General features: G+C 48.5%; 1 pseudogene; it reads right to left on the reverse strand.

The window, feature by feature from the left end:
• Positions 1 to 6,989: 6,989 nt before the first annotated feature.
• On the reverse strand, positions 6,990 to 8,670 carry LOC140898109 (butyrophilin subfamily 1 member A1-like; annotated as a pseudogene).
• Positions 8,671 to 26,967: the final 18,297 nt, after the last annotated feature.

The following is a 26,967-nucleotide window of genomic DNA, read 5'->3' on the forward strand; positions in this document are numbered from 1 at the left end:
ACCAATCATTTTCCTGAAATTTAACTAACCAATCCTAACATATTGTAACACGATTATGTAAACAATTATATCCCACCACCTTAGTTTACACCCAGCAAAATTAATTATACAGCAGGCAGAAACAATCACAGAACCAGACAGAGATTATACAGACAAACAATAGCAAAGTGGGAACTATAATGACAAAACAATACAGAAGTGAGGATTTCACATCCCAGCTATTGATAAGTGAATTCTTGCCAGACAGGATGCTATCAAACTAAGTTTCCTTTTACATTTTCTAGGCACTTCCCTTTCTCTGGAGGTGATAGGCGTTATCAGGACAGGATTGTATTCCTAACAGCCCAATAGCACCTTATTTCAATGTGACTAGTTTGGAATGTGAGGATGTGACCATTCACTTCCCAGCTTATGGCTGCCTCTGTTGCTTAGCCAAAGGCCTTAGCCTAAGCACAGGGCCTCAGGAATGTCACAGTAAGAGAAGACCCTTACACCGGCAGACAGTGATTTTGATTCTTTCTTTTATACCACTCATCTTAGCACCAACAAATCTCTGTTTTACTAAGGCAGAGGGGTGACAATGTCACCCCTGGGTGCCCTGAGAAAGTTTCTCACCTTCCTTCCCCTGCATGGAGCCAGCAGGGGGCACTGAAAGCACAGCAGGGACAGGCTCCCTGCTCTTGGTTCTGGTCCAGCCCCACAGCACCCTCTTACATCCAGGATGAGCCATTGCAAGGACAGCCCCGCCCAGCCCCAGCTGTTCTGAGACAGGACAGATTTTGAAGCAGAAATGAAGGTGCCCCCTGTGAGAGACAGTCTGTCTTTGAGACAAACTCTGCACATTCCCATCCCCACACCCTCTCCTCCTCTTTGAATCCCTGATGACAGACTGGGCTCTGAGGAGGTGATGGAAGGAGCTAGGGGGTCAAGTGCCACACCCCCTTTTCTAGCCCTGCCCTTAGGCCATTTGGCAACTTTTAGGGGGCTTATTCCTTCACCCACTTACTTTCCTGGTCCTTCTCGCATGAACAGAGAGCAACAATACCCGAAGTCCAAAGGTGAAAACAATTCAATGTTTGTTGGGGTGAACTTCCAGCAAGCATGATTCCAGTTTCCTTCCTTAGTATCCTCCTTCCCAGCTCTGACACCACAGAGCCTTACACCTGTGTCCCTGTTCCCATTCCTGCCCTTAGCCAAACATGATTCCAACTTCCTTACTCCCATTCCCTGTTCCCATTTCCCCCTTTAGCAAAACATGATTCCAATTTTCTTACCCCCATTCCCTGCTCCCATTTCCCTCACCCACATGCCCATGCCCACCCACACCCAGTCACTTCCTCATTGACTACAGATTATATAGTAAAACTTGAGTTCTGCTTAGCTATACCTTAACCAATCATTTTCCTGAAATTTAACTAACCAATCCTAACATAGTGTAACATGATTATGTAACCAATTATATCCCACCACCTTAATTAGTTTACACCCAGCAAAATTAATTATACAGCAGACAGGAACAATCACAGAACCAGACAGAGATTATACAGACAAACAATAGCAAAGTGGGAACTACAATGACAAGACAACACAGAAGTGAGGATTTCACATCCCAGCTATTGATAAGTGAGTTCTTGCCAGACAGGATGCTATCAAATTAAGTTTCCTTTTACATTTTCTAGGCACTTCCCTTTCTCTGGAGGTGATAGGAACTATCAGGACAGGATTGTATTCCAACAGCCCAATAGCACCTTATTTCAATGTGACTAGTTTGGAATGTAAGGATGTGACTGTTCGCTTCCCAGCTTATGGCTGCCTCTGCTGCTTAGCCACAGGCCTTAGCCTAAGAACAGGGCCTCAGACTGTCACAGTAAGAGAAGGCCCTTACACCAGCAGACAGTGATTTTGATTCTTTCTTTTATACCTCTATCACTAGCCAAATGATAAGAATACACCTAAATTCTTAGAGTATAGGCCTTTACAGACAGGCCTGAATATCTATATCCTAACAGCAACCATGAGGGAAGGGCAGGAGAGGGCAGAAACTCTCCAATGGGAAGTCCTATGGATTCTCTCATAAGAGCTGCACCCACAGCCCCAGATCAGGGATGTGCAGGGCCCGAATCCCAGGCCTATGTTCCTGAGACATGGGGATGGGGGGTGGGGAGAGAACTATCTCACTGGGAATGCTTAAATGGGCTTCTCTAGCCTTAAATATCCCAGCCTTTTTTACCCTGGCGGACGTCCAGTTGTCACACCTCATCTCTATGACCCTGGAAGCTACAATATCTCATTGTGTCCTGGTGCTTGTCATAACAACAGAGAGCACACAGTGATCTGGATAGGCAATCCAATCCCATTACAGCCGTTGTCATTCAGTCTGCTTGTCACTATTCTCTGTGGCTGTGGAGGACTCTAAAAGGCTGCTGGGTCAGAGCCTGAGACAGGGATACCCAGGGAAGGGGATGGCAATATGGTGAATGGAGAGTGATACCTTGAAGACACTTGGGAGGGGAAGCTGCTGTGGGGAGGAGCTACAAGAGGGAACTGGAGACGATGAGCTGACTGTTGGGGAAAAAGAGAGAAATAAACAGAAATAGGAAATGAGTGCTGGAAAAAATTACATATAAAAGTATTGATAGAATGAAAGAAAGGGAGAAGGAAACAGAGCAAGAGAGGGAGATTTACAAAATATTACAGCAAGTGAGACTGCATTTCATTTATCCCATGGGAAGCCTTTTAAGTGCTTTTAAAATCTGTTATCAATATTTGTGGTAATTTTCTTGTTCTTAAAAATCCCTCTTGGCTCCTTTTAAGCTCGAGTTACTTACTATAAATAAAATATTTTCTTAAATTCTTTTTTGTTCCACTTTAATTTTCCATTTGAATATATTTTTGGGGGGTAGGATCATGGGATTTACTACTCCATGTTGTTGTATTACCCCAGCAATAGTGGGGAATGTGCCTGTCGCTATGATGAGAGTATCGGCTTTACAATGAGATGCTGCTATTCAGCCTGTCTGGGTTTATACTACATATAACCATGTAAATCAGGAACTGGTCAGTGTGCTCTGGAGGGAGCTCGCTGGTCACTGTACTTGTTAGCTTTCAAATGTGCCAGGGTTTGACACTAACAAGCAATTTATGTGACGAACTGCTGAGATGTGGAACAGCGGCAGTTCCACATTGTTACATTTCACCCCATAAACTACAGATAAAATTGTTTATAAACTCTGAGCCTGTTTGAAATGTTTCCACATTGTGTGAATAAAACAAACCATTAAAACCAGACACAAAGATTTTTTTTAAAGAATACAACAAAGAAAAAACTGACATTGAACTATAAAGTTCCCCTCCCTGGCTCAGCTACAGGATTTGAATCAAGTTTTTTCAGATTCCCAGTGCACACTCCACCACGTCAGCTCTGGGAATAATTGCTGTGTTGTTCATGGACCAGCCACTAAAGGGGGACTTGACACTCATTTTGCCAGTGGATTACGCAAGTATTTGTTGGTCATCAGTAGAACATTTGTGATCAGGACTCCAGACTCCTATTGGTGACTCTGCTGTGGTGTAATGGTTACCAATAGGAGAAAAAAATAATATATATTAGATGCTTCCAGACTAAAGGCAGCAGGGCTGAGTAGCTAAGAGCTGGGACTTCCACATAGGAGACCCTTTTTCTAGTCCTTATTTTGACTACACTGACCTTCTGCAACTTCTTTCTTAACTTATTAGTAAAATGGCAGCAAATGAGCCCGATATTTATTTGGCTTCTAGGGCATGTGAAGTTTTGGTTAGTGATAAGTAAGGCTGCGAGTTTGTCATGGAGGTCAAGGAAGTCATGGATTCTGTGACTTTTTGGGCCCTCCGTGACTTCTGCAGCAGCCTGTGCATCTGGCTGCTGCTGAGGCAGTCTCAGGCCACCATGGCCCCCTCCCCCAGCAGCAGCAGAAGTTTGTGTGTGGGAGGGGGCAGGGGATTTGGGCACAGGATGGAATGAGATCTCAGGGTGGTGCTTACCTCAGGGGACTCCCCGGAAGCGGTGACATCCCCCTTTCCTCAGCTGCCAGGCAGAGGTGTGGCCAGGCAACTCTGTGGGCTGCCTTTGCCCATACGCACTGCCCCTGTAGCTCCCATTGGCCATGGTACCCTGCCAATGGGAGCTGCAGAGCCGGCGCTCAGGGCAGAGGAAGCGCACAGAGCTGCCTAGCTACGCCTCTGCCTAGAAGCTGAGGGAGGGGGATGTCGCAGCTTGCGGGGAGCGCCCCGAGGTAAGCACCACCCCGAGACCTCATCCAGGTCTCCGCTTCCAGGGAGGCGTGGAGTCATGTAGGGAGACCCACCAACCCCGCTATCCAGCATCAACGGGGGTCCCGGGCTGTGTGCCCTCAGGACGCCCCCTTGAACACACCTGCAGGACTCCCGGGCCTCCCCCCCCAGCACACCCCCAGCACTCCCTGGGCTGCCACCCCAGCACCCACAGCACCCACAGGTTGCCCCCTCCCCCCCGATTTAGTCAGGGGTATTTATAGTAAAAGTCAGGGGACAGGTCACGGACTGTGAATTTTTGTTTACTGCCTGTGACCTGTCCCTGACTTTTACTAAAAATCGTGACTAAAGCATAGCCTTAGTGATAAGAGCTTGGAAGTGCCTGCAAGTACAAACAGCTCTTAGTAGAGGTGAGATTTGTACTCATGGCCTCTTGTCTTCTAGCTTGTTTCACTTTACCCCAACCCATGTTTTTTCTCTCTGCTGTCTATGGTTGCTGGTGAGCATTCCCACATCCCCATCCTGCTGTTCTGCTGAGCAGTCTGGGAATTGTCTCATTGGCACAGTCAGCTACATATGACACAGACTGAGGGATTCATCTCTCCAGCCACCTCCTCACAGCTCCTATCAGCTGACCTCTTGACTGACACACCCAGGATTAAACCAAAGCCTGATGGCTCTATAAGGAGTTGGACTATAATCTCGGTGGTGACCCCACCTCTACTGCAAAGAACACCGTGGACACTTTGGCAGGACTTGAGATAGTGGAAAGTATACCTAACCCAAAGGATGAGGTCATGGACAAGGAGATGGAATTAGAGGATGCTGTGGAGCCTGCAGTGGGGTCACCAGGTGGCCAGGCCAATCAAGAACTGTTATCCACTCCAGAGTGGTCTAGCTAGTCCTGGTATTCCCAGTCCAGTGAGCAAGAAGCAGGAGAGGAGACCCCTGGTAAGTTTTTTTTTTTAAAGTTGACAGTGCTCAGTTACATGATGGGTAAAGGGAAAGAAATGGACATGGCTGGCTATGTTTCTGTGTGTTGGACATTACCCTGTGCAACTAAACAATACAGCATAACAGTGTGATGATGCACACTGAGATTTCATGGGAATCCTCCAGAGAGATCTCCATGAAACTTTCCTGGAGGTATGCAGAAATCCTCTGCCGGAGGTTCCTTGGCAGAGCTGATTTGTTCCTTCCCCCATTGAAGGAAACTTTCCCATGCCACTCTGCAATCACTTGTGCAGGGACCAAAGCTGCACACAGGTGAGCCACATAGGTACTGGGTCAGAAGCCGCAAGCGTGCAGCAGATGCAACCTTGCTTCCCTGGTTACTCTCAGGATGAGATATCTGCCTGTGGAAAATGGTTGGAGAATTTACTATATTGTCCCTAGTCGCCAGCATCACAATCCTTTCATAAGCACCACTGCTGTTTAACCCAGGTACAAGCCCCCCTCCTGCTCAGGGCTAAACTCATCACACCTAGGGTGTTCGCTGAGATGTGTGCTTGGTATGTTACAATAGGAGTGCTAAACTGTAATGATTCACTGCTATGCCTGAACTAACAATCATGCTCCTGTGTATTGTTTCTTGTTCTTATGCAGATGTGGCCTTCAGGGGAACCCCCTACACACCGGCGGAGCCCCTCTGCCAGATAAGAAAGCAGTCAAGACAGAGCAAGAAGGACATGTTCTGGGAGGTCCTGCAATACTCTGATGAAAGAAAAAGGGAATACAGGGAGTGGAGATAAATTGAAAGGCAGGACAAAAAAGAAAATCATGACTTTGTTAAGGATGCCATGGAGCAAATGATAAAAGTAATGGAGCAGCAAACAGAGATGCTCAAGTCCCTCATAACTCTGCAGTCAGAACAGATGCATGCATGCCCTTCCCTGCAGCAAATTCAGAACTGTTTCAAGCCCCCAACCCCCAAAACTCCACCCGCACAATCCCTCATGCGTTCCAGAACTTCTCGGTTTCCCATTCACTCCACCCCATTGGATAGCTTTCAAAATGATAGCTGAATGTATGCCCAGCTCTGAAGGTCTGCCCTTCCCTGCTCCCTTCTTGTCCCATGAAGTGTTTGTGTGTTAATTAATGGCCAGCCCAGCTATCAATTAGGGCACCAGTCCCCACATCACTTCTCACCCTGAAACTCCATCAGTTCTGATCATGAAGTCCCCACATCTACCCCTACCTCTCCAGGCCTATCTACTCCTTCTGCAGCTCCAGGATTTTTTTTACCACCTCCCTTGTGTTCCTAGGAGTGAGGAGGGAGCAGATCCCAGGTGTCATCAAGATGAGGTATTGGGGTTTGGGAAGCCAGAAGTCCTCCACAGTCAGAGAGATGAGTGAGAGGTAGTTAGATGACAGTCCTCCAGGGTCATAGACACTAGGATGACTGTGGCTAGAGAAGCCTGTTTTTCTAAAATTCCCAATGGCCTAGTCCTCCCAAGTCTCAGTGACACTCTCATGACCCAGGACACCCAGAGTCCTCCTGGACCATAGAGAACAGAGAGAAACAGACTGGACAATTCCTGGGGTGATGAGATTGGCTTCTCCATCTTGATCACTCCTTAATCTCTGTGGTTTGACAGTCCAGACCTGGGAGCCCATGGAGCATCCAGGGTCCTTGACACTGCATTGCAGAAAGTCTTCAGGAAGAGAGAAGTCCTCCAGGATCATGGAGACTAGGATGTGTGAGGCTAGAGAGGCTGATTTCAGGGTGCCCCCTGGATATTCCCCCTGTATCTCTTAAATATTCTGAGCTGGGATCCCCACACCCAGAGCAAGGGGTGGATTCTCTCCCCAGTGAAGGAGGCTGGTGGGAAAGTGAAGATCAAGGCCTCCTTATCAACATCAAAAAATGTCACCTGCCCCTGTTCATAGTCCAGAAAAACCTGGATCCTCCTGGGGACCCAGCTCAGGCTCAGGGACATCTTAGTAGAGGTGAGAGCTTTGATCTGACCCCCCCACACACCACTGCCCCACAGCCTAGATCCCCCCCTCAGGGTTACAGCTGATCCTTCCCTTCCTCCCACAGATTCTCTGGAAACCCCCACAACCTAATGTCCCTCATCCCCCACCTCCACCTCCCAGTAATGTCTCCCCAAGTTGAATCCCTCATAGCCCAGCACCCAGAGCTCAGTGTCAAATCTCTCAGAATTGTCTGGTAGATCTTGCCGTGTGTCTCCCCGTCTCACACTTTTCTGATCCTCAGACAGGACTAGTATGGGATGAGCCATGTCTGGATCCAGAGTCACATTCGCTGATGAGAGAGAGAGAATCAGATTGTTAGGGGCAGAGCTCAGCCCTGGTCCATTTCTCACACTTCCCATGCAGCCCTGTTCTGGCTGGGATCCTGGATCCCAGAAAGCTGCCTCTGTGCTGAGCACATGAGCTTGAGCAAAGATGTCACTGCAATTCTTCAGCCTGGGTAGTGGGAACCACTTCTGTACTTTCTAATTTGGCTATAGAGGCTGCAGCTCCCTGTTCCATAGCTGGGGCTGCTTCATTCCCAACAGCAGAGACACAGCAAAGAAGGCACCAAAGTTTTTTATTAGGAAGGTTGAGAGGAGGCAGGTACCAGATTTGAACCCCAGAGGAAAGCTCCCTCCCCTATCTCCACTCCGAGGCCAAGGAACAGAGATGAAGATACAGCACTGGGGAAGAGCCAACGGTTCAAGGGCAGTGAGCAGGAAGAAGGAAGTCGCATTGGGTGGGCTAGCTCCTTCCCCAGCCCAGAGAGAAGAGAGGACTGGCGGTGGAAACACTGGAGAGACACCATCTCCCCAGTCTACAAATCAGCTGCAATGACAGAGCCCAGCCCTGGCTAAAGGAAAGGTAGGACGTTGGAGAAGAGACAGGAGGAGAGTCTCTCCCCTAGGTGAAAAGGGAAGGACGTGACAGCCATGAGGAGAGAGATCTCTCTACTGACGGCCTTGAATTTACTATTGGAAAGGCATGGCAATGACAATACAAATGACCAGGTCACAATTAAGGTGGTTCGGGAGCTGGGCAGGGAGAGTGTGTTTGGTTACTGGTGTGGGGGAGAGTTGCTTTCATGGGCATTTTCTGTTAATTGAAGGAAAATCTCCGCCTGAGCTCACCTTGGGTGTGTGATCCCAGAGATCCCCCCTTCTCTGCTCTAGTTCAGATGGCAAAGAGTCTGGAGGGGGAAAGGGTCGCAGAGATGAGAGCACATGGTCTCTGGTTTACAACCCCAGCCTGGGGAGCTGCTTCTCTGCCCTGAGTGCCTGAGACCCAGCAGAGATGCCCTGGCAGTTTCTCCCCCTGGCTGCTGGGAGCTGCTGTGGGGGCTGCAGAAACTGCCCCTCTCCCCCTTTCCCCAGTACCGGGTTTACTGGTGCTGGGCCCACAATCAGAAGGGGCCCTGGCCATCCCGATCCCCGGGCCAGCTGAGCTGGCCAGGAAATCTACCCCCGCTCCTGCTCTGCCTCTTCCCCAGCCCTGCCCCCGCTCCACCCCTTCCCCTGAGCTACTTCCCAGGGGACTGCGGCAGGGGTCGGGCCCACCCTGCACTCACCGGGCAGCAGGAAGTGGAGCGACCCATCCCCAGCCTGCTCCGCACCACCGGTGCGTGCTGGGGGGCAGTTCTCCCCTGCCCCCCAAGTCCAGGAGCCAGGGGAGCAGAGTGGGCTGGGGCCGGGTCACTCCACTTCCCGCCACCCCGTGAGTGGGGGGTCGGTCCTGCTTGTGCTGGAGGGCAGTTTCCCCCCTGCCCCCCAAGCCTGGGGAGAAAATGGAGCCGTGGGGAAGGGGGATGGGATGGGGAAGAAAAAGGGACAGGGGAAGCAGGGGCAGAGGGAAAGATGCTGTGGGGAAGGAAGGGGGTGGGATGGGGAGGAGATGGAGTGATGGGGAAGAGAAGGGAAGCAGGAGCTGGGGGAGGTGGAGGCAGGGGGATGAAGGTGCTGGGGTGGGGAGAAGATGGGGAAGGGGCATGGGATGGGGAAGAGAAAGGGATAGGGGAAGCTGGGGCAGGGGAAAGAGGCAGTGGGGAAGGAAGGGGGTGGGATGAGGAGGAGATGAAGCGGTGGGAAAGGGGCATGGGATGGGAAAGAGAAGGGGATGGGGGCAGGAGGGAAGCTGGAGTCCAGCATGTGGCATCCCCTTGGCAGAAGCTGGGGCTCCCCTGTTAAGCAGGCTCATCAAACCCTCACCCTGACAAGCCCCACCTCCCTGCATCTGTACCACCCTGATGAGCTGCCCCAGACACCCTCCCCACTGAGCCCCAACCACCTGCACCTGGACCCCTGCCCAAATGAACCCCACCTCTCCTGCACCTGGAACCCTGCAATGAGCTTCTGTGCATCCAGATCTCCCACTGAGCCAACCACACACAGATTGCCCCACAGAGAACTCTCTTATGCCGACCTGGATCCCCCCCACACTAAGTCCCTCTGCACTTGGATCCTGCTGCCGGGCTGAGCCTGCTCACCCACACATGGTGGCATACAGAGGGACAGGACCCCAGGGTGTTTCTGGGGCAGGCCTGACCCTTGCAATGTGTCAGGGTTGGGTACAGCCTCACTGCTGAGTCCCTGTCCCAGGGTGGGGTGGGGGGAAGCTGCAGGGTAATCTCCCACCTCCATGCAACCAGTGGCCTGTGCTCCCCTCTGCCATGTTGGAGCCTCCACATTTATTTATTGACAAATAAAATTTGCAGAATTTTAAAATATTGTGCGCAAAATTTGTAATGTTTTGGTGCAGAATCCCCTCAGGAATATGGGGTGCTGTGCAGCTGTGATGGTGGGACTGTGAGGAAGGTGGTGGGCAGTGGGGAGGTCTAGGGGCAGGGGGCACGGGACGAGCAGTGTGGTGTGCAGGGTGCTGTGCAGTTGTGGTGGGAGGCCAGTGGGGGAGGTCTCTGGGAGGGGTGGGGGCTGGGAATAGAGATCTGTGGTGGATGTCTCTGGGCGAAGGGGCGCTGGGCATAAGGGTGAGGCACTGGGCAGGGGGGTGGTGTGGTGTGGGTCCACCCTCCAGGGGAAGGGGCATGCTGGCAGCACAGGGCTGGGCAGGCTAGTGTGCATCTGGCAGCTGCAGGTTCATAAACAGTGCCCTCCAGCTGGGCTGCACAGAGTGGGGCTGCTCCCGCCGTGCTGTGCCTCTTTGCCCCCTGCCCGCCCTTCACTCTGGAGACTGACCATCCCACCACCCTCCATCTTGCTCCATGGGGGCCCACAAATACGTTTGTCGCTGGGCCCACAAAAAGTTAATCTGGCCCTGCCTTTCCCTGATGCATCTCCCTGCTGGAGCTGCTTCTCTGAGGCTTATAGAGGAAGGTCTGAATGTGAAGTTGCAGAGAGGTGAGTGAGAGTCAGGAGGCAACAGAGATAAACCCAGGGGTAGCTGTACACTGAGCCCAGCCTTCTCTCCCTGGCCTGGAAGAAGAGAAGGGAATGGGGAATTGGGGCAGAACCATTCAAGACCAGAGATTGGAGATGAAATTGGAAAGAATGGTCCCTTCCCCAGCCCAGAGAGAAGGGAGGAGGTGGCAGCATCAGCGGGGGACCATATCTCTAACAGAGGAAAAGGGAGACAGCTCAAATGGGAGAGCTCAGCCCAACCCAGAAAGGTGAGATGCTGATGAATAGCAAAGGGAGAGAGCCCCTCACTCAGGGGAAAGTGGAGGAATGTCAGAACCCTCTGAATTCAATATTTCAAAGGCATCTGAATGTGTATGGAAACACCAGGGTCAGAGTTAAGGATGTTTGTATGTTGCTCAGTGAGAGTGTTTCTGTTTATCGGTGGGTGCATAGACTCAGCACTAAGATTGGTGTCAGGATTGTTTGTGTGACTTCAGCTTGGGAATCTTCTCAGTATTTCAGGTTTGTGATTTATTTTTTAGGGGTGTGTGTTCATGAAAATGTTTTCATGGGAATTTTCCCTTAATTTCTCCACCTGAAATCTCACCCTGTCTGTGTGATCCTAAAGATTCTCCTATTTTTGTCTCCAGTTCAGAGCCCAGACTGTCTGGAGCGGGAAAGGATAAAAGACGAGATTTCAGGCTGTGATATTGATAACAGCATGCCCACTCTTTCTTGTCATGACTGTGTTTTAATATCATTCAGGAGAATGAACAGGAAAGAACCATAATAAAGTCTCTCTGAGAATAATGCACTTTGTAGCCTACATAGCAATTTGCCCCAGACTGAACACAAAATGACAACTGTTCAACAGCAGGGAGCGGGGTTCTAGACATTTCAGTAAGGAGAACAGAAAAAACAAAAATGCTTCACTCACACAGACAGGCTTAGAATTTTACATGGACAACATCTAATAACTCATGGACCAACTTCTCTTCCATCTGTTAATGACTGCCTGGATCCCCTCCCACACCATTAACCTCTCTGTGGCAGCGATAGCAGCCCCTCGCATCGAGAATAAATACTAAGAAAGCATTTGATATACATTTACCCTGTGATTTAGTAGCTGCAAATAAGGAGGAGGAGCTAGGAACATGTGACCAGCCAGGTGCCTGGAGAGCTTGAGCAGTGCATCACAACAATGCCCAGGCCCTAATCATACTGGAATCCAGACATGTTTCTAGAATTGTTTGGCCACTGACCAAGTCCATGGGCCATGCCCACCCTACCAGAGAGGAATGAGAAAATAAGGAGGAATAAAACCCAGTAGCCATTTTTTCTTTACCTCTGGTTATTATCTATTATAATTATTTATTTGTATTGCAGTTGCACCTAAGGACCTGAGTCATAGAGTAGGACTCCATTTTGCTGGGTGCTGCAAAAACATAGAACAAAAACACAGAAAAAAAAAAGGGAAGAAGGAGGATCCTGGGAACTACAGGCCAGTCAGCCTCACCTCAGTCCCTGGAAAAATCATGGAGCAGGTCCTCAAAGAATCAATCCTGAAGCACTTGCATGAGAGGAAGGTGATCAGGAACAGCCAGCATGGATTCACCAAGGGAAGGTCATGCCTGACTAATCTAATCGCCTTTTACGATGAGATTACTGGTTCTATGGATGAAGGGAAAGCAGTGGATGTATTGTTTCTTGACTTTAGCAAAGCTTTTGACACGATCTCCCACAGTATTCTTGTCAGCAAGTTAAGGAAGTATGGGCTGGATGAATGCACTATAAGGTGGGTAGAAAGCTGGCTAGATTGTCGGGCTCAACGGGTAGTGATCAATGGCTCCATGTCTAGTTGGCAGCCGGTATCAAGTGGAGTGCCCCATGGGTCGGTCCTGGGGCCGGTTTTGTTCAATATCTTCAGAAATGATCTGGAGGATGGTGTGGATTGCGCTCTCAGCAAATTTGCGGATGATACTAAACTGGGAGGAGTGGTAGATACGCTGGAGGGGAGGGATAGGATACAGAAGGACCTAGACAAATTGGAGGATTGGGCCAAAAGAAATCTGATGAGGTTCAATAAGGATAAGTGCAGGGTCCTGCACTTAGGATGGAAGAACCCAATGCACCGCTACAGACTAGGGACTGAATGGCTAGGCAGCAGTTCTGCGGAAAAGGACCTAGGGGTGACAGTGGACGAGAAGCTGGATATGAGTCAGCAGTGTGCCCTTGTTGCCAAGAAGGCCAATGGCATTTTGGGATGTATAAGTAGGGGCATAGCGAGCAGATCGAGGGACGTGATCGTTCCCCTCTATTCGACATTGGTGAGGCCTCATCTGGAGTACTGTGTCCAGTTTTGGGCCCCACACTACAAGAAGGATGTGGAGAAATTGGAGAGAGTCCAGCGAAGGGCAACAAAAATGATTAGGGGTCTGGAACACATGAGTTATGAGGAGAGGCTGAGGGAGCTGGGATTGTTTAGCCTGCAGAAGAGAAGAATGAGGGGGGATTTGATAGCTGCTTTCAACTACCTGAAAGGGGGTTCCAAAGAGGATGGCTCTAGACTGTTCTCAATGGTAGCAGATGACAGAACGAGGAGTAATGGTCTCAAGTTGCAGTGGGGGAGGTTTAGGTTGGATATTAGGAAAAACTTTTTCACTAGGAGGGTGGTGAAACACTGGAATGCGTTACCTAGGGAGGTGGTAGAATCTCCTTCCTTATAGGTTTTTAAGGTCAGGCTTGACAAAGCCCTGGCTGGGATGATTTAACTGGGAATTGGTCCTGCTTCGAGCAGGGGGTTGGACTAGATGACCTTCGGGGTCCCTTCCAACCCTGATATTCTATGATTCTATGAAAAGGTCCCTGTGTGACAGATATTGCAATTTCCTACAGTAGCTTTAGGAGATCTTTTTAAATTAACTTAAAATTGCTTTGGAGACCATTTTATGATAAATACAGATTTTGGTTATTATTGTAAACCCTAGGAAGTGTTATGAGCTTCAAAGGACTATTTTAAACCATGTACCAGATAAGAAGGAACTTTTGGGATAAAGAAAGTTAAGTGGCTTTCCTAGGAAATACGGGGAGTGTGGGGGAGTGAATGCAAATTCCTACCTCTGGACCCAACCTTCTGAAGCTACACCCTGAGGAGAGAACCATTGTCAGGGTCCCAAGATCAAGGGCCCAAACTGTATAAAGGAGCAACTCACAGATTCATGGGTTTGCTCGTTCTGAGCTGAAACTGTTAAGAACTTGTCATCAAAATAAGACCCCATGGTGATGTTTGAACGACTGTTCAGGGTGATCTCTGGTAAAGCTTATTAACATACATGTATGTTCTTTTATTGTTTTAAATATGTTTTCTCTTTAATGCTTTCACCTGAAGAATAAATGTTCTTACTAAGAGACCGCTGTGTTGTAACATAACTGTGGGCAGTTACGCTGTTTATAGCCTCTGAGGAGAAGGCAAAGCAGGACTGCTGAGGTAGTATGACTTGTTGGGGAACTCACAGTATAGGCAGGGAACTGAACAGCATGGGCCACACAGGAGAATTAAAGCGAGAGTGGGTACGAATTAAAATTCCTCGCTGTTCCAAATCTTTGATCAGGTCAGTAACAGGGCTTATGGCTTCAGCTGGGACATTATACTGCTTTGTGTTTGTTACTGTTGAGGGCGGGAGAGCAGGCGCGCTGCTAAGTAAGTTTACAGAATAGTGGGGAGGGCTTTCCTCTTCCAGGTGGGTGGCATGAGGAACAGAACTGACTCCAAAAGCCCATCTTTCCCCATTAATCCTTCCCTTCTTTCCTCTTAAAACGTCCATGCCCAGTATGTTGGCATTGCCCAAAATCACCTCATATTTTCGGGGCTGATGGTGGGGTTGCAAGGGGATATCCAGTTTTATCTTAACTAATGGGTAAGTTATGGTACTGCCATTTACCCCTGTAACAAGTACCTGCTTTCCGCCAGTAGGTGGCGAGCCCTGAAAACTTTCTCGCTTAATCATGGACCTTTGAGCCCCTGTGTCCATTAAGAAAGGAATAATGTGTTTGTCATTTACAGTTACATGTATCCGGGGGTCTTTTGCTGTTGTTTTCTCCTCTTTGGATTTAAGCTGGTTTATTAGGAGAGGAGATTGACCCCCGCAAGCTAGTTTCCCTGCTCTGGTAACTCTTGTAGTTGCTGCAGCAATGGAGTATACCGGGTGTCTGCAGGTGGGGAAAGAGGAGAGAGCTGCAGAGGTGCACTGGGAGTAGCATTAGTTGTCTCCCAGTCAGCTCTTTTAAAGGTGGTGAATAATTTTAGCCGCTCTGTGGGCAGTCCATTTATCACATCTCTGGGATAACCTAAAGCCAGACATTGTCTCCACAACTTGGCTCTAAGCTCCTTTTCCTCCTGGGTTGGCTCTCGCTTGTTTTTATGTCCTTTAGATGGTGCCCCCTTGTTTCCCTGAAGGGAACGCATCTTAGTTTTGCCTGTCAGTGCTCTGATGTCTCCGAATTCTCTAAAGTATGACACCAGATGGTTTAGCAGTGCCCGAAAGGTACTGTTATGTGCTGCAGCTTCTGATCTAAGGGACAGTGCCATAGCCCTGTGGTTACTTGGAACTCCCTTAAGCAGGGGTCTGAGATCATCTACATCTACCTGACCCTCCCATGGGCTTTCATAGGCTAACTCTTGAGGGTTTTGGCCAAGCATGCTAATGACAGCCACAGTTAATAGAGCTGTTTTTACCTCATCTATGTTGGTCCAGTGCATTACTGTGGGTTCATCTCAGTCTGCTGGGTAAATTCCTTTTGCCCATCGACAAGCCAGAGACCAAAGTGTTTTAGGGGTGTTCCCCTCTGAGTGTTCCAGGAATATTCCTGCACCTAAGTTAAGGCGCTCAGTTTCTTGGGCTGTCAGGCGTATATATCCACCCCCAGTGTCCCAGAGGTGGACCAGCCACTCTATTATACCTTCCTCAGGCTTTTTAGCAAAATCTCCCTGGATTGTTTTTAACTCCATGGGAGTATATTGGCGGGTGGTAATTTTGGTAAAGTGTGTTGGAGCTTTACTCCCTTTTCCCTTTTTACCTCCCTTCTTTGTTTTTGAAGAGGTGGATGGATAATTGTCATCCCCTTCTTCATCCAGCTCTGCCCCACTCAAATTTTCCTCATGTTCTTCTGATTTGTGATGTGTGATAGCTGGTCTTAATTTTACAGAGGGACCTTCCTCCTCAGAGGAGGGGGACTCATTTGCTGAATCCCAAATGTCTCCATCCCATTCCTCAGGGTCTAGCCAGAGAGCAGTCTCAACTTTAGCCCGGTTGATACTGCATGTTTTAGTCTCCAGTTTTTCCCTTCGTTCTATCCCTTCTTTCTCAATTAAGGAAAGTAATCTTTTCTGAAGATGTTTCATATCCCTATTCAGTGTTCTTACTCTGGTATCTAAATAATGGCATTCCTGGCGCAGTGTGTCCCTTTCCTGTTGCAGCCTATTAAATTCTATTGCCAGTCCATGATAATCCTTACAGGCAGCTTGCCAAACGTTAGTAAGCAGCCATATACAAGCACCTTTTCCTTTCCCTTTCTTCATCTTGCAGGCAGTTCTCCAGTTACAGAAATGCTGCCAGATCTCTGCTGGTTTTCCCCAATATTTCTCCAGCAGTTCTTTGCTCCACAGAGGATTTCCCCATCCCTCTTGGGTCAAACTTTTCTCTAGCTCAGGGAATTCTGTGGTGTTTATCATGACTGGTTTCATTGTGTTACTGTAGTGCAGCCTATATCACAATCCTGTTCATGACGCCAATTTCTGTTAGCCGACGGCCAAGGATGTTTGGTGAGGTGCCAGCTATGCCCGTTTATACCATCCGTGACTTTAACCGCTAGGACGCACTGTCCCTTCGCGGCGGGCAGCCCGGGCTAGACTGACGGATGCCCCAAGGTCCTAACCACCCGTGACTTTAACTGCTAGAGCTCAGAGCTCCTTCGCAGCGGGCAGTCAATACTGACTGACAGGTGCCCCAATGGCAGCACTAAGAGCCTCTCCACACCCGTGACTTTAACTGCTAGAGCTCAGAGCTCCTTCGCAGCGGGCAGCCAGGATTGACTGACAGGTGCCCCAAGAGTTTGCCCCGTGGAGGCGGCACAACTCAACGCTAGGCTCTTAGTACTCTCACCTAATGGCCAGGCTTTAGAGCCAAAACGGCTGAGGTTCTTTAATTGTGTTGGCTGCTTTACAGTAAACCAGAGAAAACAAGTCAGGCTTATGCATAAATGGTTACCAAAATTTATTAAGCTAGATTCTAATCATGTGGTTACAAAATTGCTAGTGCCTACTTATTTAAATGTAGAGATGTTACACATACAAACAAGTTACAAAACTGAAGCCACAATCCCAAAGAAAGAAAACAAAGTATAGAGCTCTATTTCAAAATATGTGTACACTAAAGATAGGAGATCAGGTGTGGGTGCTTCTTACCCTCCTTGCATCTCTCGATTCCAGCGGTGCCAAGCCAGGATCGGTCACTCAATTCCGCGGAAAGACGAATAAGGGACAAGGCGTAGGGACCCTCTTAGCTGCAGAAGCCTTGGGAGGCTGTCACTTATCTGACCAGCAGATAGATAGTGAAAAGCACTCAAAAATCATGGTGCTGTAGGTCCCCTACTTATACCTCTGTACTCCTTTATTCTCTTTCTCCTTTCTTATGCCAAATTGAGGCTGGTCTGTCTGGGTGACACCAGCTTTCGCAAGAGTAGTTTACACTTGCAAGGGAGAGAAACAATAAGTTTTGACTACTGGACATTTCTTTTATTAGGGTAAATATTTTCCCACCTAGGATGTTGGTGTGTGTGCATCACGCTATTTAGTAGGGGCTAAGAGCCATGTCTGTCACAGGGCCTCTGCCTGCTGTGAGCTTAATCGTCATATCTGTTCCCAGAGGCACATTGTAGCAGCACACCTGTGATTTCACAGCTTCAAAGGCTGTGCTGGAATATATGTTAAGTGCCCTGTTCCTGCTTCCTCCTGTGTTTCCAGCAATGCTGGTCTGAAGGGGGGGGGCTGGCTGTCTGGCTACACACCAGTGATGATTTTATAGACCTCAATCATACCTCCCCTTAGTTGTCTCTTTTCCAAGCTGAAAAGTCCCAGTTTTATTAATCTCTCCTCATACAGAAGCTGTTCCATACCCCTAATAATTTTTGTTGCCCTTTTCTGAACCTTTTCCAATCCCAACATATATTTTTTGAGATGGGGTGACTAAATCTGCATGCAGTATTCAAGATGTGGGCGTACCATGGATTTACACAGAGGTATCTATCCCTTTCTGACTGATTCCCAACATTCTGTTTGCTTTTTTGACTGACGCTTTACATTAAGTGGATGTTTTCAGAAAACTATCCATAATGACTCCACGCCCTGGTCTACACTAGGACTTTAGGTCGAATTTAGCAGCGTTAAATCGATGTAAACCTGCACCCGTCCACACGATGAAGCCCTTTTTTCAACTTAAAGGGCTCTTAAATCGATTTTCTTACTCCACCCCTGAAAAGTGGATTAGCGCTTAAATCTGCCTTGCCGGGTCGAATTTGGGGTACTGTGGACACAATTCGACGGTATTGGCCTCTGGGAGCTATCCCAGAGTGCTCCATTGTGACCGCTCTGGACAGCACTCTCAACTCAGATGCACTGGCCAGATAGACAGGAAAAGAACTGCGAACTTTTGAAACTCATTTCCTGTTTGGCCAGCGTGGCAAGCTGCAGGTGACCATGCAGAGATCATCAGCAGAGGTGACCATGATGGAGTCCCAGAATCGCAAAAGAGCTCCAGCATGAACTGAACGGGAAGTACGGGATCTGATCGCTGTATGGGGAGAGGAATCCATGCTATCAGAACTCCGTTCCAGTTTTCAAAATGCCAAAACATTGTCAAAATCTCCCAGGGCATGAAGGACAGAGGCCATAACAGGGACCTGAAGCAGTGCCACGTGAAACTGAAGGAGTTGAGGCAAGCCTACCAGAGGCGAATGGCCGCTCCGGGTCAGAGCCCCAAACATGCCGCTTCTATGATGAGCTGCATGCCATTTTAGGGGGTTCAGCCACCACTACCCCAGCCGTGTTGTTTGACTCCTTCAATGGACATGGAGGCAACACGGAAGCAGGTTTTGGGGACGAAGAAGATGATGATGATGATGAGGTTGTAGATTGCTCACAGCAAGCAAGCGGAGAAACTGGTTTTCCCGACAGCCAGGAACTGTTTCTCACCCTGGATCTGGAGCCAGTATCCCCCGAACCCACCCAAGGGTGCCTCCTGGACCCGGCAGGCAGAGAAGGGACCTCAGGTGAGTGTACGTTTTAAAATACTATACATGTTTAAAAGCAAGCATGTGAAAGGATTAATTTGCCCTGGCATTCACGGCTCTCCTGGATGTACTCCCAAAGCCTTTGCAAAAGGTTTCTGGGGAGGGCAGCCTTATTGTGTCCTCCATGGTAGGACACTTTACCACTCCCGGCCAGTAGCACGTACTCGGGAATCATTGTAGAACAAAGCATTGCAGTGTATGTTTGCTGGCGTTCAAACAACATCCGTTCTTTATCTCTCTGTGTTATCCTCAGGAGAGTGATATCATTCATGGTCACCTGGTTGAAATAGGGTGCTTTTCTTCAGGGGACACTCAGAGGTGCCCGTTCCTGCTGGGCTGTTTGCCTGTGGCTGAACAGAAATGTTCCCCGCTGTTAGCCACGGGGAGGGGGGAGGGTTGAGGGGGTAGCTACGCGGTGGGGGGAGGCAAAATGCGACCTTGTAACGAAAGCACATGTGCTATGTATGTAATGTTAACAGCAAGATTTACCCTGAAAGAGTGTAGCCAATGTTTTATAAAATGTGTCTTTTTAAATACTGCTGTCCCTTTTTTTTCTCTGCCAGCTGCATGTGTTTCAATGATCACAGGATCTTCTCCTTCCCAGAGGCTTGTGAAGATTAGAAACAAAAAAAAACGCACTTGTGATGAAATGTTCTCTGAGCTCATGTTGTCCTCCCACACTGACAGAGCACAGAGGAATGCGTGGAGGCAAATAATGTCAGAGTGCAGGAAAGCACAAAATGACCGGGAGGAGAGGTGGTGGGCTGAAGAGAGTAAGTGGCAGGCCGAAGAGAGGGCTGAAGCTGAAAGGTGGCGGCAGCATGATGAGAGGAGGCAGAATTCAATGCTGAGGCTGCTGGAGGATCAAACTAATACTAAACTGATACTAAACTGGGAGGAGTGGTAGATACGCTGGAGGGGAGGGATAGGATACAGAAGGACCTAGACCAATTGGAAGATTGGGCCAAAAGGAATCTGATGAAGTTCAATAAGGATAAGTGCAGGGTCCTGCACTTAGGACGGAAGAACCCAATGCACAGCTACAGACTAGGGACCGAATGGCTAGGCAGCAGTTCTGCAGAAAAGGACCTAGGGGTGACAGTGGACGAGAAGCTGGATATGAGTCAGCAGTGTGCCCTTGTTGCCAAGAAGGCCAATGGCATTTTGGGATGTATAAGTAGGGGCATAGCGAGCAGATCGAGGGACGTGATCGTTCCCCTCTATTCGACATTGGTGAGGACTCATCTGGAGTACTGTGTCCAGTTTTGGGCCCCACACTTCAAGAAGGATGTGGATAAATTGGAGAGAGTCCAGCGAAGGGCAACAAAAATGATTAGGGGACTGGAACACATGAGTTATGAGGAGAGGTTGAGGGAGCTGGGATTGTTTAGCCTGCAGAAGAGAAGAATGAGGGGGGATTTGATAGCTGCTTTCAACTACCTGAAAGGGGGTTCCAAAGAGGATGGCTCTAGACTGTTCTCAATGGTAGCAGATGACAGAACGAGGAGTAATGGTCTCAAGTTGCAGTGGGGGAGGTTTAGATTGGATATTAGGAAAAACTTTTTCACTAAGAGGGTGGTGAAACACTGGAATGCGTTACCTAGGGAGGTGGTAGAATCTCCTTCCTTAGAGGTTTTTAAGGTCAGGCTTGACAAAGCCCTGGCTGGGATGATTTAACTGGGAATTGGTCCTGCTTTGAGCAGGGGGTTGGACTAGATGACCTTCTGGGGTCCCTTCCAACCCTGATATTCTATGATTCTATGATTCTAATATGCTCCAGCGTATGGCTGAGCTGCAGCAAAGGCTGCTGAAGCACAGACTGCCGCTACAGCCCCTGTGTAACCAACCACCCTCCTCCCCAAGTTCCATAGCCTCCTCACCCAGACGCCCAAGAACGTGGTGGGGGGGCCTCCGGCCAAACAGCCACTCCACCACAGAGGATTGCCCAAAAAACAGAAGGCTGGCATTCAATAAATTTTAAAGTTGTAAATTTTTAAAGTGCTGTGTGGCATTTTCCTTCCCTCCTCCACCACCCCTCCTGGGCTACCTTGGTAGTCATCCCGCTATTTGTGTGATGAATGAATAAAGAATGCATGAATGTGAAGCAACGATGACTTTATTTACTCTGCAAGCAGTGATCGAAGGGAGGAGGGGACGGTGGTTAGCTTACAGGGAAGTAGAGTGAACCAAGGGGCGGGGGGGTTTCATCAAGGAGAAACAAACAGAACTTTCACACCGTAGCCTGGCCAGTCATGAAACTGGTTTTCAAAGCTTCTCTGATGCGCACCGCGCCCTCCTGTGATCTTCTAACCTCCCTGGTGTCTGGCTGCACATAACGAGCAGCCAGGAGATTTGCCTCAACCTCCCACCCCGCCATAAACGTCTCCCCCTTACTCTCACAGAGATTGTGGAGCGCACAGCAAGCAGTAATAACAGTGGGAATATTGGTTTCGCTGAGGTCGAAGCGAGTCTGTAAACTGCGCCAGCGCGCCTTTAAACGTCCAAATGCACATTCTACCACCATTCTGCACTTGCTCAGCCTGTAGTTGAACAGCTCCTGACTACTGTCCAGGCTGCCTGTGTACGGCTTCATGAGCCATGGCATTAAGGGGTAGGCTGGGTCCCCAAGGATACATATAGGCATTTCAACATCCCCAACAGTTATTTTCTGGTCTGGGAATAAAGTCCCTTCCTGCAGCTTTTGAAACAGACCAGAGTTCCTGAAGATGCGAGCGTCATGTACCTTTCCCGGCCATCCCACGTTGATGTTGGTGAAACGTCCCTTGTGATCCACCAGAGCTTGCAGCACTATTGAAAAGTACCCCTTGCGGTTTATGTAGTAGCTGGTTTGGTGCTCCAGTGCCAAGATAGGGATATGGGTTCCGTCTATGGCCGCACCACAGTTAGGGAATCCCATTGCAGCAAAGCCATCCACTATGACCTGCACATTTCCCAGGGTCACTACCCTTGATATCAGTGTAAGCAGTGTTAGAGTGAGCTCCACCCTGACATCTGGTGGTGAGGTGTGGCAAGTTGTGGAAAAGAACTTCAGGGGCTGATCTCATAGGCACACCCACCCCGCCTAGAATGAGACCATAGCTGCCAAAATGGTCACTTTGGTTGCTGTGGGATCCCCACTGTCTCTGTTATGGGGGCAGGAAGAATAAATTGTTATTACCCTGATTATGGGAACTGTGCTTGGAACTGTACTTGGCCTTTTGTTATGATGGAGGGATTCACCATCAACTAAGTAGCACTTGCTAGGCAAGGGACATGGGTTCCAAAACTCTGTGAATGGAGAGAGGCTGGGGACAAGTATTAATACTTGGTGGCATAGGCCCCCTGGTGAGGGCCTTACATGCTAATTGCACTTCCTCCTCTCTCCACTGTGGAATATCAGAGCTAATTTTGATTTCATTAGAGAAGTCTAGTTACAGGCTGCTGAGCTCAATTTAGGCTAATAGTGCACCAACATTGAGGCTCCTCTACTACAAGCTGAATTCACCAAAAAGCTGAACTGACTAAGAGCTGAAATCACTGAGTGTTGTGTTAAGTAGTGGGGGAGCCTGAAGACGTATTGTGGAGCGGTTTGCGGGACGGCTGGAGTGCCTTGTGGACAGGCTGGTGGAGCAGTTCCTGGGACAGCGGGAGCTGCGTGTGGGCCGCAGAGCGGAGCTGAGTGAAGCAGTTTGTGCAGCGGCTGGCGGAGCGGAGCGAAGGCCTATGGAGCTGTGGGGCGGTCAGCTTCAGATCATGTAAGGTGCCTCTTACCTCCGCCCCCATCTCCACCCAGGTTGGGAGGTAAAGCGCTGTAGATAAACTTTTGAACTCTGGGGCTGCCCTGACCAGGGACAGAGACTTTTGGGGCATTGGACTTTTGGGACTTTGGGTGATTTGGGGTTGCTGGACTCAAGAACCAAAGGGAAAGGGCATGCCCCAATTTGCTTGGGGTGGGTTTTTTGCTCATGGGTTGTGTTATGAATCCTGTTGGTGGTGTTTCCCCAACATAATGCCACATTGTTTCTCTCTGTTATTAAAAGGCTTTTTGCTACACTCAGACTCTGTGCTTGCGAGAGGGGAAGTATTGCCTCTTGGAGGCACCCAGCGGGGGTGGTATATATTTGTCCCAGGTCACTGGGTGGGGGCTCGAGCCGGTTTGCATTGTGTTATTGGAATGGATCCCCTAGATATTGAACCCGGCCCTTGTTGCTGCCAACTCTGACGGGCAGAAGGGTTACATCAGCAGATCTCTGATTGCGTGGGCTACTTGCATCACAGCAGCCCCCACAGTAGATTTGCCCACTCCAAATTGATTCCCGACTGACCGGTAGCTGTCTGGCGTTGCAAGCTTCCACAGGGCTATCGCCACTCTCTTCTCAACTGTGAGGGCTGCTCTCATCTTGGTATTATTGCGCTTCAGAGCAGGGGAAAGCAAGTCACAAAGTTCCATGAAAGTGCCCTTACGCATGAGAAAGTTTCGCAGCCACTGGGAATCGTCCCAGACCTGCAACACTATGCGGTCCCACCAGTCTGTGCTTGTTTCCCAGGCCCAGAATCGGCGTTCCACCACATGAACCTGCCCCATTAGCACCATGATGCATGCATTGGCAGGGCCCATGCTTTCAGAGAAATCTGTGTCCATATCCTGATCACTCACGTGACTGCGCTGATGTCGCCTCCTCGCCCAGTATCGCTCTGCCAGGTTCCGGTGCTGCATATACTGCTGGATAATGCGTGTGGTGTTTAATGTGCTCCTAATTGCCAAAGTGAGCTGAGCGGCCTCCATGCTTGCCTTGGTTATGGTGTCCACGCAGAAAAAAGGCGCGGAACGATTGTCTGCTGTTGCTCTGACGGAGGGAGGAGCGACTGATGACATGGCTTACAGGGTTGGCTTACAGGGAATTAAAATCAACAAAGGGGGTAGCTTTACATCAAGGAGTATTTCAGGCAGGACTTCACGGAGGGTTCCAATAAGAAATGGTGCACCTAAGTAATTGTTCTTATTGGAACAAGCAGGTTGGTCTGGCCTCTGATTGATACATGGCTAGATTTACCTCGCTGCACCTTCTCTGTGAGTGACTGAAGTGTGACCTAGAGGAATGAGTCCCCTAGACAGGGGAGGGGGGGAAGCGAACAAAACAAATCTGGTCTTTTTCTTGTTTTGATCCACTCCATCTATCTTTTACATCTTTGGCTGGCAGCAGACGGTGCAGAAGGACTGCAAGCCATCCACATCTCATGGCTACTCGGCAGAAGATGGTACAGTAGGACTGCTAGCCATCCTCATCTCTTGCCTGCCCGGCAGAAGATGGTACAATAGGACTACTAGCAATCCGTATCACCTGCCTGCTCATCATAAGATGGTTCAATAGGACTGACTGCAGGACTAAAGAGAATGACCTGGTCAAGTCACTTCTAATGTAGTCCCTGCGCCCATGTCTGCCCAGGCGCTCCTGGCCGACGTGGCCAGGAGCGCCTCGGACATGACGATGATGGCTACCATTCCTATTGTACCATCTTCTGCCACAAGGCAAGGGGTTGCTGCTGCTGTGTAGCAATGCAGTACCACGTCTGCCAGCACCCAGGAGACATACGGTGACGGTTACCTGAGCGGGCTCCATGCTTGCCGTGGTATGGCGTCTGCACAGATAACTCAAGAAAAAAGGCGCGAAACAATTGTCTTCTGCTGCTTTCACGGAGGGAGGGAGGGAACGGGGGCCTGACGATATGTACCCAGAACCACCCGTGACAATGTTTTAGCCCCATCAGGCATTGGGATCTCAACCCAGAATTCCAATGGGCAGCAGAGACTGCGGGAACTGTGGGATAGCTACCCACAGTACAACACTCCGGAAGTCGACGCTTGCCTCGGTACTGTGGATGCGCTCCGCCGAGTTAATGCACTTAGAGCATTTTCTGTGGGGACACACACACTCGAATATATAAAAATGATTTCTAAAAAAACGACTTCTATAAATTCAACCTAATTTTGTAGTGTAGACATACCCCTAGATCTCTTTCTTGAGTGGTAACAGCAATTTAAACCCAACATTTTACATGTGTAGTTGGGATTATGTTTTCCAATGTGCATTACTCTGCATTTATCACCATTGAATTTCATCTGCAATTTTGTTGTCCAGTCATCCAGTTTTGAGAGATGCTTCTGTAGCTCTTTGCAGCCTGCCTGGGACTTAACTATTTTGAGTAGTTTTGTATCATCTGCAAATTTTGCCACCTCACTGTTTACCCCTTTTTCCAGATCATTTATGAATATGTTGAATAGGACCGGTCCCGTACAGACCCTGAGGGACACCACTATTTACCTCTCTCCATTCTGAAAACTGACCATTTATTCTTACCCTTTGTTTCTTATCTTTTAAACAGTTTCCAATCCATGAGAGGACATTCCCTCTTATTGCATGACAACTTATTTTGCTTAAGAGCCTTTGGTGAGGGACCTTATCAAAGGCTTTCTGAAAATCTAAGCACACTATATCCACTGGATCCCCCTTGTCCACATGCTTGTTGACCGCCTCAAAGAATTCTATTAGATTTACGAGGCATGATTTCCCTTTACAAAAACCATGTTGACTCTTCCACAACAAATTATGTTCCTCTATGTGTCTGACCATTTTGTTCTTTACTATACCAGTTTTCCCAGTAGTGAAGTCAGGTTTACTAGCATGTAATTACCGGGATCACCTCTGGAGCCCTTTTAAAAATTGGCATCACATTAGCTATCCTCCTGTCATTTGGTACAGAAGCTGATTTAAATGACAGGTTACAGACTACAGTTAGTAGTTCTTCTATTTCACATTTGAGTTCCTTCAGAACTCTTCAGTGAATACCATCTGGTCCTGGTGACTTATTACTGTTCAGTTCATCAATTTGTTCCAAAACCTCCTCTAATGACACCTCAATCTGGGTCACTTCCTCAGATTTGTCACACAAAAAGAATGGCTCAGGTTTGGGAATCTCCCTCACATCCTCAGCTGTGAAGACTGATGCAAAGACTTTAATTTAGTTTCTCTGCAATGGCCTTATCGTACTTGAGTGCTCCTTTCGCATCTCAGTCGTCCAGTGGCCCTGCTGGTTGTTTAGCAGGCTTCCTGCTTCTGATGTATTTTTAAAAAATTGCTATTATTTTTTTCATTCTTTGGCTAGCTGTTCTTCAAATTCTTTTTTGCCCTTCCTAATTATATTTTTACACTTCAAGGAGTTTCTTTTCCCTTGTGTGGACAGTTACAGGACTGTAAACTTTGGGGTATACATAAATTTACCAGTGGACCAAGGGTTCTGTTTGAGTTCAGGGAAAGCTCTTCACAGATACTGTACAACTGATGAGACTTTGATGGGTTTCACATCCCCAGAACAAAGATGAAAATTTTTCACTTTTCTCTAATTTTATGTGTCCCGTTATATATAAATGTGAAGGCTCAGCTGGTATAACTCAGTGAAGTTCCTTTGCAAGGAGATTTCCATACAAAACCATTATTTTTTGTTGCTTCTACATTTTTCATGTTACTTTTTAGTTTTTCAGATGTAGCCTTACTGCTTTTATTAGAAGAAAATCTTGCATTATATTTTCCTTTATAATGTGTACCTTTTATTTTAAATAAATAAATAGTGATGCCAATGAAACATGCAAAAATCATCAGGATCACCGACAGAGCCACCATCCATGGATTCGCCTTTGAGAAAAAGGCATCTGTAAAAGAAAACCCCAGAGGGACTCACATCACTCTGCAAGTAAGGGCAAAAATCAAAGGATTCCACATCATATAAAGCTACCTCCAGAAGGAGTAGTCTAAAACAAAGGTGGAAATACAGCCCTGTCTGCAGTGCACAGAGCACCAGAAACCTATATTACAAGGACTCCAACCAACACAGGCATCAATTCACAGATCAGCGTATGAATCAGCCTGGTTTAATTCACTGCTGTTGTTGCACAAAGAGACAACCTTGTCCAATGCCTAAAGCACTGGCTTCAGACTCAGGAGACTGAATTATGTTCCCCGCA

The sequence above is a fragment of the Lepidochelys kempii genome, chromosome 14 (assembly GCF_965140285.1).
Source record: "Lepidochelys kempii isolate rLepKem1 chromosome 14, rLepKem1.hap1, whole genome shotgun sequence".
NCBI classification, from domain to species: Eukaryota; Metazoa; Chordata; order Testudines; family Cheloniidae; genus Lepidochelys; species Lepidochelys kempii.